General features: G+C 47.7%; 1 long non-coding RNA gene across 1 annotated transcript; it reads right to left on the reverse strand.

Moving 5' to 3' along the window:
* Positions 1–638: 638 nt before the first annotated feature.
* LOC104913749 (uncharacterized) lies at positions 639–4,698 on the reverse strand. Its single transcript, XR_004161715.2, has 2 exons — positions 4,408–4,698; positions 639–1,834 (listed from the first exon to the last, which is right to left on the reverse strand). It is a non-coding gene; the product is annotated as an uncharacterized LOC104913749 (long non-coding RNA).
* Positions 4,699–14,121: the final 9,423 nt, after the last annotated feature.

Raw genomic sequence — 14,121 nt, forward strand, 5'->3', positions numbered from 1 at the left:
TCTGGCAGCCAGCATGCTGCCAGGCTGACCCCCTTCATTGGGGGCATTCTCTGCCTTGCTCCATCCCTCCCACTGAGACCACAAACCCAGTGCTGCGTCAGTCTCACCAAGCAGAGGTACCCTAACTGGAGGGATCACCATGGGAGGAATCCAGAGCTGGGGCTGTGCATGGGGAGACGTTGCACCCATTCTGCCCCAATAGATACGGCAATGGCAGATGATATTCCCCATAACGAAACCCAGCAGTGCCAAGGGATGTTGCTGCTGCATTAAAGGACACATCTCCACATACAGCAGCCCAGCCAGGGCAGCACTCAAAGGGAGCAGCAACAGCAGAGAGCTGGACATTTCCAACGCCAGACAGAGAGAGACGGCCGCGTGGATGGAGGAAATGATTCAGGATCTGGAAATGTGAGCAGCACAGGCCGCGTGTGCTGGGGCTTGAATGGGCCTCTCTCAACACAGAGTGGTTGGGGTTTTTTTACTGGGACACAGGCGGGGATTCTTGGAAGTGTGTCAGGAGCGGGCTGAGTGCGTGCGCCAGACCCACATGGAGAAACCTCCTGAGCTGGAAGGCCAGCTGATTGCTTTCCCTTTTTGCAGGTTACACAAGCAGAAGGTTAAAAGAGCCACATACCTTGCCATCATTTGCTTTTATTAAAGGAATAATGCATATACACGTTACCAGCAAGTCCTACGCATTGCAGATGTACTGTGGATTATAATGGGATTGGACTGGCCTTCCATGGAAAAAACTTTCAAAGCCTTTTGTGGTCCATCATACATTGTCTGCTGTAATTCCACTGTTGGTTTCCGTTGAGCTGCCAACAGGCACACTGCATTGTTCCCAGCATGGCATGAGGCAGCCCCTACCCAGACCTGCCAGGATCACATCTCAGCTAGGTAACACAAGACCAAATCCAGCAGTGAGGCTCAATGTGGAGCTGCAGATGTCTGAGCAATCTCAGCTGCTGCGGGAGTTATGGCAGTCATAGCGGGAAGGAGAAGATCCAGCAAGGTCAGTTCCAGACATCATCACTTTGTGTATCACTTCATTAAACTGAAACGTGATTGAGTTTCCTCCCAGGCAGTCTTTGAGAAATGCATTCATAGGGCATCTGGAGGGGTCCAACACTCCTGGTTGCACAGCACGAAGTATATTCAGGATAGAAATCAGTTCCTCCCAGGACAGTCAAATGACAGTTTGTCCCTTAGCTGGCTGTGAACCTGATGCCCAGGAAGGGCCAGATCTGCCCACCCAGGAAATGTATTTCTCCCAGACCATCTCCAGTCCTGGTCCTGGAAGCAAACACCTCCCTGCCCCTGTGTCCTCTGGCCGAGGACTGGAAGCACCACCTCAATTAATGGGAAGGGAGTCTGCCTTCCTGTTTGTGCAAGAACCGACTTCTCTGAAGGTCTGCCAGTGGTGGGGCTGGATTTAAGAAGAATAAAACACTGGTGAGATGAAGGAGAGCATCAGTGAAGGTCAGCAAGCACTCTGGATTAAAATTTCTCCCCAGATTTATGAGAGGTTTGCATTGTTTAGCCTTCTTTCTCTCGCTGGGTGATTTCTTGCATTCCTGTGGCACTAGAAGCCAAATTCATCCTTGCTCTAAATCCATTTATTCTTCTCCTGAAATTAATTTTGCTCTCACATTTCAAAGAGCAAAGATGGCAGAACAGCTACTAAGCTCTCTGAGACACAGAAGAGTTGCTCCTGCTGCTACGGTGTAACCACAAACACGGTTTATGCACTCTGCGGGAAGACTGTGGATGTTTTACCTTTGGTTTCCAGCAAGCCCAGCTTGCTTTGAGCCAGCTTCATAGTTCTCTTCTTTGGGAAAAACGGAAAAAAATATAAACAAAATCAGACCCACGTTTCCATACACACCTATTCCCTACCATATTTTTAGGAAAAGCGCATGGTGAGTCTTTACACATCACTCAGTAATACGTGCAGAACTAGAATGATTTGGTGCTGAGGTGGTGAAAAATTAGCAAACTTGCACCAAGGTTGAGCAAGAGATGAGATCGTGTCTCTGAAGGAATGACATTATGAATCTAGTGAGGAGAAAGAACAGACTGTTTGTTGGCTTTTCTATCTAGGAAGCAGCAGGCTGCCAGAAGTCTCATATAAATGAAAGTCCTGGAAGAAAGCAGCACGATCTGTCGAAGGGAAGTGCTGGTGCTAACCACCACAATCAACAATTGCTGACAGATGAACCTTCCTGAGACCACTGGGTCTGGAGAATTTCTGAGGAGTAAAAAACTTCTGTCCATTACAGAGGCTCTTGCAAAACCTCTACAGAATCCCATCTCTAACTCCTGTGTTCCAGAAATAACTGAAAAACATCAGAATACCAAGAAAATATCTAAATAGTCTCTCTTGATCTTGGGCCCAGCACCAAACCAGAGGGAGGATGCCAAGAACCCACATGCACAGAGGGTAGGTGGAAAGCAAAGTTGCAGTCCCCTCTGCAACCATTCCATCAATGATTCCCCGTCCAACTCCAGTGCTAAAATCCCCACTGGAGGGGGGAGCATCCACTGGACCTACCTCTTTCTAATAGGAGAGATTCTTACCTCCTGAAGGAGGCACAGAACAAGAGCAAGAGTCTTTGAAACTGGTATGGATTTTGCTCAGAGGCCATCATGACTACAAGCCCTCAGTTTTAAAATATCTTTTACAGGAAATGATGGCATTCAGTTACATGGCGTTTGTATAAGCAGACAGTGGCTGCTCAAAAATCAGCTCATGTCCATGCACAAAAGCCTGAAAAGTGCTGTGTTATTCCAGTACACCAGTACCTCACAGCTTCCACTGCCTGACCCAGTAGCAGATCTGGACATGTTTTCCAGCACATAGGGTTTAGCTCCAGCCAGAGCCCCAAAGCAGCACATTTAATATCCCTTTCAGAACATCATTAGCATTAACTACTCTTACTTCATATTCGTGTTATTCCTGTAAGTGGATCCCCCTCTGGGCCTTGCTCCAGGCTATCCCCTGAGCATTCACTCAAGTGTACTCAGTGCACTCCCAACCACCACAAAGGGCTGATCCCCAATCCCCTGCACGCAATGCTTGCTGACCCTTTACTCCACCAGGGGATCAGTGATCACCCCGACCCCAAGTCACCAGGCAGACCCAAAACCCAACGACACCAGCTTGCTGAGGCTCCTGAGCTGGAGGAGAACCCAATGGGAACCAATGCAGCAGAAAGGAGCTGAGCATGGCTGTGATCACACACACCCACCAAGGCCAAGGGCTCGGCTTGGAGCAGGTGCCCCGTCCCAACATGCAGGGCATGTGCCAGCCCTGCTCCACCCCTGCACAGCACTTGGGGGAGAGAAACCTCTGATTGTTTTTTTATCATTATTATTAGGGCAGTTTGCCAGCCTTTCCGTATCACTTTAGAAGTGCAAAACAGCCTAATCTGGATCTCAGGTTCACACCTAGTATTTGAATGATGTTTTGGGACCAAGCCCAATTCTTAATTTGGAAGGATGTTACCTGGTAGCTCTGGAGTAAGGATCAATGCTCATACATTATTTCTTTCCACAGGGTTTTCCCACGTGTTTTGCAATAGGAGCTGTCCTGTGCCCTATATCACTGACTGCAGAAAAGCTTTCTCCCAGGAAGAGCTTCTCACTCAGATGAAGGCATTTCTCCTCATCTGCTGTGAGCATCGGTGCTGCAACACTCCCTTTTAGCTCTGGGCTGTAGCTCTGTATTGGGCCAACAAAAATAAAACGTCCTAAAATGAAAACCTCCAGATGATCTTGGCAGAAACAGCACGTCCATCACAAATGGAAATCACATTTGATATTCCACAATGGCAGGAAACTCACCTGGTTTTATTTAGTCTCCACACAGCTATGTGTTATTGGCACTCCTCCAGTGTATCTCTTTCGAGAGAAACTCTTTTTTTTTTTTTTTTTTTTTTTTTTTAATACTATCTGCTAGTGGCTCTCATTTCTTATCTAAAGCACTCTGCCTGTTTGGTTTGCACTGAGAACCTTTGCTGAATTTTCTGTTTGTCTGTTGTAGAACGTGTAAGGGAACTCCGCAGCTCCTGCATTTACAACTCTGTTCCCACAACAAGGTGCTTAAAATAAAGGAATTGGCTCAGGGTAATTGCTTGATATGAGAAAGATTATACAGGCAATGAACATCTGTATCACAGCTACGGTTGATGGCTCTGAGTGCTGTATTATGTGCCAGGAGATGTCTGCCAAAAAAAATACTAAAAAAAAAAAAATTTTTTCCAACCCAACATATGCTTATATAAGACTTAGCCAGTATGCAAAGAAGCTCATTAAAAAAAAAAAAAAGAGAGAGAGAGAGAGAAAAAGAAAAGGAAAAAAAAACAGGAGTGTTGAAATAACAGGAAATTATGCAACTGATACCTGAACCTGAGCGTTGCAGATCCTATCCGGAAGCTTCAGTCTCTCACAAAGCCCTGGTAAAATAAAACAAGTTATCCTTCTTTTTTGAAACTGAACTTATCAGTGCAAAGTCAGACGAAGGCTTTGCACCATCATGGTCACTGCAGGCAGGGCAGCTGCTGCTTTTAGCTAAAGCTGTGTAGATAGAACGGGAATGGAGAGACAAGTCTGGAACAAATCAGCTGCGAGTTTTGGCCAGAAATTTCAGCTGGCCCAGAGAAGACTTGTTTGCAAGATAAGTGCACGCAATGTGTCCCACCTTGTTATTTCCACTGTTGTTTCCATGGTGGACTGAGAGGTGTATCGCTCCAGCTCTTCTTCTGGAAGATCTGCAGCCCCCACTCCTGCACTGGACTTAACCCAGGACTCCCAGAAATTCACTTGGGATACCGAGGCAAAGGCACAGAGCCCTCAGTGAGGAACAGATGAGGGTTACGTGAGCTGAAGCTCACTCTCAGTCCACGATGTGGGAGCGCGGTCAGGGCTTGTCCCAACACAGCACCAGGAGCTCAGCCTCACAGCTTCAGACTTGTCATGGGAGATCCCCATCCCAAAGAAGAAAAAATAAAAAATGAATAAAAAAATAAAAAGTTCTCAGGCTCAGATGAGCTTATCTGCCCTTCTCTCCTCGTTGCAGTAACAAGCCCTGGCTATCTACCCTTGCAAATGGGTTATTCTGCTCTAAGGATCCAGACAGCAAATGGAAGCTGCAGCAGCAGCGAGAAGGCCCAGAACTGTTCATCTTATCAATTAGTCACATAACAGGGGAAGGAACAGCAGAGGCAGGACGAAGGAATGAGCAAAATGCTCATCCATGTCCTCTGAAAGATGACATCTGCTTTGGTGGAAGAGTCCTCCAGTGGCACAGTGTGGAGATGACTCATGGGTCTGGCCTGCAAAGCCCAGTGGGGATGATGGGACCTTTTGCACTGGATTCAACAAGTTAGAAGCTCATCATTTTCCTGCTTTAGCCTTAATAAGCAATGTATGTAGCGTTATTCAGGAACCTGCCCTCACCCCAGATCCTGCACTCCCACACTGCCTACACAACTGCTGGTACACAGCCACAACACACTTTCCTCTTTGCAGCACAGTTCCCTCTCCACCACCCTTACTGATGAGCACATTCCCAGAGCCTGGAGGGAAACAACCCCCATCCTGGGCTGCAGAGCCTCAAAATTGTCTGAAAATTTTAAAAAATAATGGATTAACCATCACCACTACTGCCTTCCCAGGCCCAAAGCCATAGAGCCTCATAGACAGCCCCACTGCGGGATCTGGCAATGCCCTCTGGCCCGGTGGGACCTGAGCCCTGGGATCATGAAGGAGCCCTTTGTACCTCTGAAATGCCGTCAGCTTGTGAAACAAAGCTCCAACAGTCCCAGGCTCCTAAATGCCCAAGAAAATGAGTGAGCAGAGAGGCTGGGAGAGTTCCCGAGCACGTCTCAGTGGGCAGAAGCAGGGCTATCTAATCAGATGTGGATGGAGAACAAATAAAAAACAGCTGCTTTTCACCAACTCTTCTCCCAACTGGAAAAAAACGCATACATACACAAGAACAAGGGAAGAGGCACTGATGAGCTGTTATCTGAATTTATTGCCAGCATCTGACCCACAGTGGGGTCTTTTTTTTCCCCTTTTTCCTTTAATTTACAACCCAGTTTCTCATCATGTCATGACATCACCCAGGGTGATGGATTTCATAAACAGGCACACAAATTGCAAGGAAAACAGGATAGCTCTGTAGGTCACGCCGGGCTCTGCACAGCAGCACCCCAGCATGGGTCTCCAGGCACCCTTTTTTCCAAGAACTCATTCGGCATGGATGGAGCCACCCACCTCCTGAGCTTTGCTGGGCTGAGGGCAGCTCGGAGGGGATTTTTGCACCACACCAGCCTACAAGCTGCATTGCACCCTTGTGTCCTCTTGCCCCACCCTAAGTGCACTTTCCCTCCAAGGAAGCCAGACAGCTCTGCACTCGGAGATGATTTATGCATTTTTCTTTTGGCAGTAAGATGTATCCAATCCTTCAGAGACTGGGTGGAACCACAACTGTCTTCTCCATTCAAGCCCAGGCTGGAGAAGCCCATGGTCATTGTATGCGTGACCGATGTGCTCTCCCATCCAGCATCAGCCCGAGGCCAGCAGCACCCACGCGGTGCTCGGGAAGGAGCTGCTGGCTTCCCATACCTAGTGCAAGCAAAATGCTCCAGAATGTTCTGATATTTGTTTGTATCAAAAATGTTTTGGATACTGCAGCAGCAGTCTGGGCAGATTACTAGTCTAGATCCAGAATGAGCCAATTCAGGCTGTACCTCCAACAGCTTCACCCACTGTCGTGGTCTGATTACTTGTAAAAATCAATTAAAATTCACAGGAATGGGAGGCAGTCAGAAAAGTAATTTCCCAGGTGTCTGAACACAGTAATAGAAATACAGAAAACTGGCCTTACTATTTTGGAAAGAGCATCTGACAAATGAAAAAACATACTTTCTATTTTCACAAAGAAATGCTCAGCACAGATGGTGGAATGAAAGGAACAAGAATGTCAGCCCCCAGATGTATATGGGTCATTAGGAAACCCAAACAAGCAAACCACTGTTGCAATTATTCTCAATACTCACATTGCCTTCCTCGTCATCATGAAGCATCATTACACCACTGTACAGGGGAATAAACAAAGGTTTAAGAGCTGGCCTGCTGTCACAGAAGATGGTAGGGCAGGTAGAGATGACATCCTGGGTCCCCTGGATACTCCTCCTGCTTCTCAGGAACCGCAAGAGAAAAGCTAGAACACCCTCATTTCAAGATAACATGAGTCTTTGTAGAGGTCAAAAAGTACTTCTACATCATGCTTTAACAGAAACCAAGTGTTCAATAATGAAAGTAAACATGATTTTAAATCTAAGCCTTTCAAGACCCAAGTCTCATATCTCAAGACTGATGGTGTTATCTGCTCTGAAAATACAGAACTTTCATTTCATACCTCCTCCATCATATAAGAGTCCTTAATGAAAACAGCCAGAAAGCTGGCCAAACCGCTGGGACTGAGACTATTTTCTGAGAGGTCTTCCTTGGGGCTTTTAGCTTCTAATTTATTTTCTCATGCTTGTGACAGCAGTCATCTTAACAGACACTGTAGATGACTTCATCATTAAAACATACTGCCATCACAACTGGCTCTTTCCCCATCTGTTAGCATTGGGTGTAAGTTCAAGTTCAACACCCGACCTCTTGGCTCCATGCTGAGATGCTTAGCAAGCCATTGCAGTTAAGGATGCTATGTAATGAACCAAATCATCCTTCCTGTATCACCAGCACTGTCAAAGGAGCTGGGCTAAAGGTTATTCTGCTTCAGTGACTCTAGTAGCCTGTTGGAAATGCTCTTAGATGTGATCCTTATATCAATACATGTGATAAAGGGGGAAGAATATTGTGATTGAAGAGTTCTGTCTTCACAGGTCTCAATACAGAAGGTAGAAAAACTGTTCATGGATCTGCATACCAGCTGCTGAATTTCCCACCCAGTAGATGATGTACAACTGACATCCAGACAGAGAACGGATGTAGAAAACAAACTAGGGAAGAAAAGCCTCCACAACTCTTCTTGTGATAGAGCAAGCAGGCCGAACTTCTTCCCAGTCCTTTTGGGAAACAGGATGACTTTGTGGATATGCTTGTCCTGGCATTGGTCTCAAGCTTGAGCAGATAATCCCAGAGGACTTCTCAGAAACCCAACCCATTGTGTTGTTCCCTTCTCTATGCATCCGACCTATAAGCCCACCTACCCAACTGCTTGGCCCCATTCTCCCAGTAGCCACTGGGCTCTCTGCAATGACCATAGCCCAGGAGCTCTGAGATAATCTCCTAGTGGAGAGGGAGCAGCCTCCTCCAGTCTGGTTGCTGGTTGGGATAATTCTGTGACTGATGATCAAGAAGCTATTATGTCCTGAGTGGGAGCGATTTATTCTGTAATGCTTGTGACATTGCTTCAGTGCTTGGCAATTCTGTCTTATTATCACTGGTGGAGAATTTTACAGGCCACTGACAGACCTTCAAACACAGCCATTGCTGTGTGGAAAATCCAATTTGCTTTGGAAATCTCCTGACACAAGGCCTTGTCTTCATGGTCCCTTGGCAAACCATTTTCAGCACATGCACTGGTTCACGACCCTATGATTTAACAGACATCATGAAATTTTAGCAGCAGAATCCATCACTTTGAAAGAAACCCTAACAAGTTTGTGACCTAAAAGTGAGACCTAATATATTGGCATCTCCACACAAAGGGCTCCTTTACTCTTAGAATTTGGCTTATCTCCACGCCACTCCCAGGTCAAGTTCAGTAGTAGGGTCCCAGAGTCAGTGCACCATTGAGTTGTTCCAGGAAAAGCAAATAACATCAATGCAAAAATGTAAATGTGCATTTCTCTGCAGCATCCCCTGCTGCCAAACAGATAACAAGTTTATGTAGGCACAGAAAAAAAGTTCCTATTTGAATAACTGTTTGCTTACAAATTAACCCACAGAACTGTGCCACATGCTGTAAAACAATCTTACATTGCATAGGATTAAACGGTAGGATGGTATAATAAAAGCTATGTTGAGTCACTGAATTCCTTGCATTCTTTGACTTCCCATTCTGTCTCAAATGTCAGATATCTCACTGGGGTAACACAAGCAGTAGCGAGGGCTGAGGGTTTGCGTGGGTTTTAATTGTAAAAGCAACATTCTCACAGAGAATGACAAGGTTCACAACCCTGCTCCACAACTTGGACAGGCTGGAGAACTTCAAAAGCTTATTATGTCCCCACTGATCAGTTTGGGGTTAGGGCTCCATAGGTCTGGCTGAGGGTCTAAGAACTCTGCAGCACTCATAACCCCAGGAGCCAAGCAGTGCTTCTGCAGTTTACTGCCTTTGCATAATGCATGAGTGGATGTGGGCATGCCAGCCAACACAGAGCTTCTGCAGCTGGCCTGCAAACCACCAACTCATTGCACCAGCCTCACAGCTACTCTCCATTCCTGCTGTCCAATGACAAGGCAGAGTGAACTTTCACCATTCAGAGGTTATACAGTGACATCTGGGCTTTTAGGTCTTGTGGATTCTTGTCTTTCATGCTCTGGGCCTGGAATCCAGACACTTCACCATTGAAACACCATGGTTATACAAAGCTGCTTCGCCTCTACATCAGAGGGCCTGATCTGGTTCACTTCACACTTCCAGATAGCATTGCTTGAGGCCTAAAAAACCTGTCACACTATGTACATGCAGCCACAGGCAAGCACTGGTTCTTTGTGAGCATGTAAGCAGACATTTATGTGCATGCCTGGATTAAGAGGGAAACTACCTAGAGGCAGCAGAGGAGCTGGATTTTCCCTCCCTTGCTCTGGAGCATGGGACTGGCCAGTGTCTGATACCATGTCAACCCAGGAGGTAAAGTGAGGCCCAAGGTCTCAATAGAAAATGTGCAGATTTGATGCTTGCAAACAAAGCAGAAAGTCCTGTAGGAGCTGTGCAGCCCTGTTCCCTTCAGCACCCATCCATCCTTCCCCACCACTGGCAAAGAATGGCTGCACCTACACGCATTTCCACTCCACTGACGTGTCCCCATGCCTGCAGCAGTGCTGGGGGCAAAAAACGAGCTGGATGCTCCCAAGAGGGATCCTCAGTGCCCCGTGTTCAGCAGTTGCAGCAGGAACTAGGGTGAAGAGGGCAGGGACACAGCACCCTGTGGCCATGGGATGTTGTGGGCATCACACAGATTCAGGCTCTCTCTCCTCCCTCATCTCCCTTTGTGCAGAGAAGAGGTCTGTGCTGCCACAGCATCCCCCCGTGCCCATACCAATATAACTGAGCCTGGAAAAAACACAAGCAAAGCATATGGATTTAGCATCCAAGGATTCTTCAACCAAAACCAACAGAAAACATCGGTAGGGGAAAGGAATTGTTCATTTACTATCTGAAATGTCAGTAAACCCCAGAAGAAAAGGAAGCAAATGCAGCAATTACCCATGTCTCCTATAGCCCCCACAATAACCAAAAAGAGCTAATTTGCACCAACTCAAAGCAGCCTTTTTGTGCTTACTGTAGGCATGGAACAGAAAGATCGCAAAGCAAAGCCACTCCCACTATCTCCTTTTTTTTTTTCTTTTTTTTTAATATGGGAGTTGAGGCTAACAAGCACCTTGCAGGAAAAAAAATAGCCAGGAGGGCAGTAGCTTTAAAACTTTAATCCTTTCAAGCAAATGCAGAATACATGTGATTCATCTGGAGAATGAATCAGGTGATTCCCAGACATCCCTCATTTCATAATGAACGTCAGTGCAACTTTCTCTGCTCTGCCCCCCCTTTACCTGCTGCCATCCATCTCTAGTTTTTGAAGTTGACCCAGAGCTGGCCAGGGCTTTATTAACTCAGACCCATGCAGTCTGCTTCCATCATCAACACTGAGCCACGGGGTCAGCTGGAAACCAGAGAAAATTTGTTCAGTCATTTCTGAAAGCCAAGCAAACCGTGATGGTATCACTTTCTCACAGGGTTTCACTGCCAGAGCACCTGGTTCCCCTGCCGCAGTAGTAAAGTGATCAGAGATGCCTTGCTGAGCTGTAAGGCAGCACTCTCACTTCATTACCCAAAATAAAGGGTTTCTTTTTAGAAAAGTTGACAAAGATATAGTACTGGAAAGGCCTGATGGACAAATGTCCAGCACTGTAATTCTGACTAGACCCAGCCAGCCTGGGTGGGTGTCTGGGGCATCCAACAACAACAGCGTGATGCTCCACTCACTAAACCAAATAGCTTTCAGTTTGTGCAGCTTCTGAGCTGAAGCAGAGCCAGCCCCTGAGTTCAGCCTCTCCTCCTCCATCCCTATAAACCGTGAAGCTCTTCCCATTCTTCGAACATCAGGCTGAAAGCTTGGTCCTCTGCTCACAGCTCCTGCACCTGCAGATCTGAGCAGGGCTCAGGACCCACAGTGCTCAGCATGCAGTCCCACTCTCAATAGCTTCTGCACTACATAAACAGGATAAATAGAGGGGAAGGGAGGTTCAGGGAAAGGAAGCAATGTGTCCCGGAGTCTCCGACAGCTAGAAACAGTTTGCAGATCTGTCCTCCAGACTTGCTCTGCTTCTCTGCCTTAGAGTGCTGTCCTCAGCTGTCACCTCTTCCCACCCCCCACGCCCCAGCACTAAAGCATATAAGCAACAAGCCCAGGGTTGGTGGTCTGATGAGAAATGCAAGCAGGGAGGGAACACCTCCCCAGGGCCCAGAGTAGGTGGCCTTTCTTAGTTCATGAGGAATTCGGGAGGGGGGAAAAAAATAAAAGGAAGAAAAAAAAATCTGTGTCCAAAGCTTTTTTCAGCAACTGCAATTGTTTCTGTTTCCTAATAAATCATGTAGGCCAGGGACAACCAATCTGCACAGCATTATTATTGTCTCAATACATTTGTTGAAAGAAAAATAACACTGTGGCTTTGCTGGAGCAGACAGGATCTGCTTTTCCAAAAGGTTTGTTGATATTAGCCCACAATCTTGTCGGGCTCCATGTATACTCTGGACTCAAAGAGCTTTGCTGCATTCCCATCTCTAAGATACGGAGAGTCACCAAACCCAAATATTACTCTCAGCAGCTGAGACCTCAAAAGGTCTTTCTTTATTTTCCTTCACTGTTTCCCATTAACTCTTCAGCAGCATTTGTATGCATTAAACTTACAGAACTGAACTCAGCTCCAGGCTGAACTATCTCACATCCATCTACACAACAGCAGCAGTTTGCAGTGCACATGATTTACTCAGATGTTGCATGGAGATGTGAGCAGGGCAGCTCTCTGGCTCAGGGGCCATCCAGGGGCAACCCAGGCTCCATTTGGTGGCTAAGCACCTACGTCAGTCTATGTTGACCCACATAGTGGAACCTGTTTTTTTTTTCCTCCTTTTTTTTTTTTTTTTTTTTTCCCCCCCAATTTCTTCTGATTTCTGTGAGCTTCCTATGTCACATTCTGAAGGGTCCACCAGGGTAGCTGCAGTTCCCATGGGGACAAGGAGGATGCCCATCACAAAGGATGCCCCAGTGCAACAAGGCAGACCCCTTGGACTGATCTCACGCGGTGCTCTAGGATTAGGTTACCTGACCCAGTGGTGCCATAAGCAAACATGAAACACCTGCGTTGTGCTCACTCTCGTGTCTCCCAGCCCATCTTCCAAGAATGGCCATGTCACCCCACAAACCAGGGGAAAAGAGGCAAAGGCAGTCCCAAAAGGCCATGAGTAAAGGCCAGGTGCACCTGTTGGGGCCCTCAGACTGACCCCAACCTGCAGATGTGGAGAGAAGGAAACACCAAGGCAAGAGCCAACAGGGGATGCTGCCCTGCTCAGTGGTGTCCATCAGCTCTGCAGTTCATGGCAGTCACCAACCACCTCCATAGCCAGTAAATAGAGGTCAACGTCACGGTTGCTAAAATCTGACCCCCGATATCTCCAAATGTCACGTATTCTGATAACCATGGCTTTGAGGGAAACAGCAGTTTAATTTTGGACGCAAAGCTAAGGCCACGTTGTTTTTGGAAGTTCAGCAATGAGCACAGAGGGGTTTTTCCACCCAGCTTCACTTCTGCTGCCTCAGCAGCAGTTCCCCAAAACCAAGCTACGCACACAGGAGTTGCTTAACAGCGTCGCTGTGTCACAAGGGGAAGCACAGGGCACGTGGTGTCACAAGGGGATATGGCAGATAGAGCTAAAACAAGGCTGTGAAGGTGGGCAGAGGTGGCTGGCCTGGCCCATGGGCTGTGTAAGTCGGGTTTGTCCACATTTTGGCCCCATCTGCCCTCCCTAAGCCCACAGTGCAGGCTGGGCTGGGTCAGGCCTCAGTGTAGCCGGAGCGTGCAGTGCCCATCTCAGGGCCTGGGCACCCAAGGTCCCTTCACAGGCAGCCCTAGGCTGAGGAGGCCAACCTGATTGTTATTATTATTATTCTTTTCCCCTCTTCAGGCAAATAAACAGGTACAAACCGGTCTGACTCCAACTGGGTTTGGCACAAAGGAACTGGAGAAACCAGTTGACGTGAGGCAGCCCCCCACCCCTCACAGCCTCCAGAGGAGCAACACCCCAGAGCGGTGGTGGTGGGGCTCCCAGGAAGGACCTGGGGGGGAGGTGTGAGGTCAGCACCCCTCAGGCTATAGGGGCACCCACACATCCCAGGCTCCAGGCGAGGAGATCACTGCACTCCTAAAGCAGGGCTGCCAGCCCCAAGGGATCCCCACTGCTGTACCCCAGCAATGGGGTGGCCAGTGCATGGGAGGCATGGGACAACAACCCACATGTCACATGCTGCTGTGGGGCCTGGAGGTAACGCCCAGTGTAATGAGATGGGGCCTCACCCAGAACCCGCACTCTGCTGTCACCCAACAAAATGAGGTGTACAAATGGGTCCCAATTAGGCACACAAGATATTCCCCAGCTCAGTGCTTAAAATCGCATGGCTGTAGGTGCAAAGGGCAGAGCCGAAGCTCAGCATCCTGGGTGCAGGAAGCCCACCGGGTGCCCAAGTTCTGAGCATGCCCCATTCCCAGCAGAACACTTCCATGGTGCTTTTTAATTCAGAAGTTGCTCAGCACTCACCCAGCCTCTGCCATAAAAGTTTTGCTCTGACACATGCATGAGTAATACCACAAAAA

The sequence above is a fragment of the Meleagris gallopavo genome, chromosome 20, assembly GCF_905368555.1.
Source record: "Meleagris gallopavo chromosome 20, MGAL_WU_HG_1.1, whole genome shotgun sequence".
NCBI classification, from domain to species: Eukaryota; Metazoa; Chordata; class Aves; order Galliformes; family Phasianidae; genus Meleagris; species Meleagris gallopavo.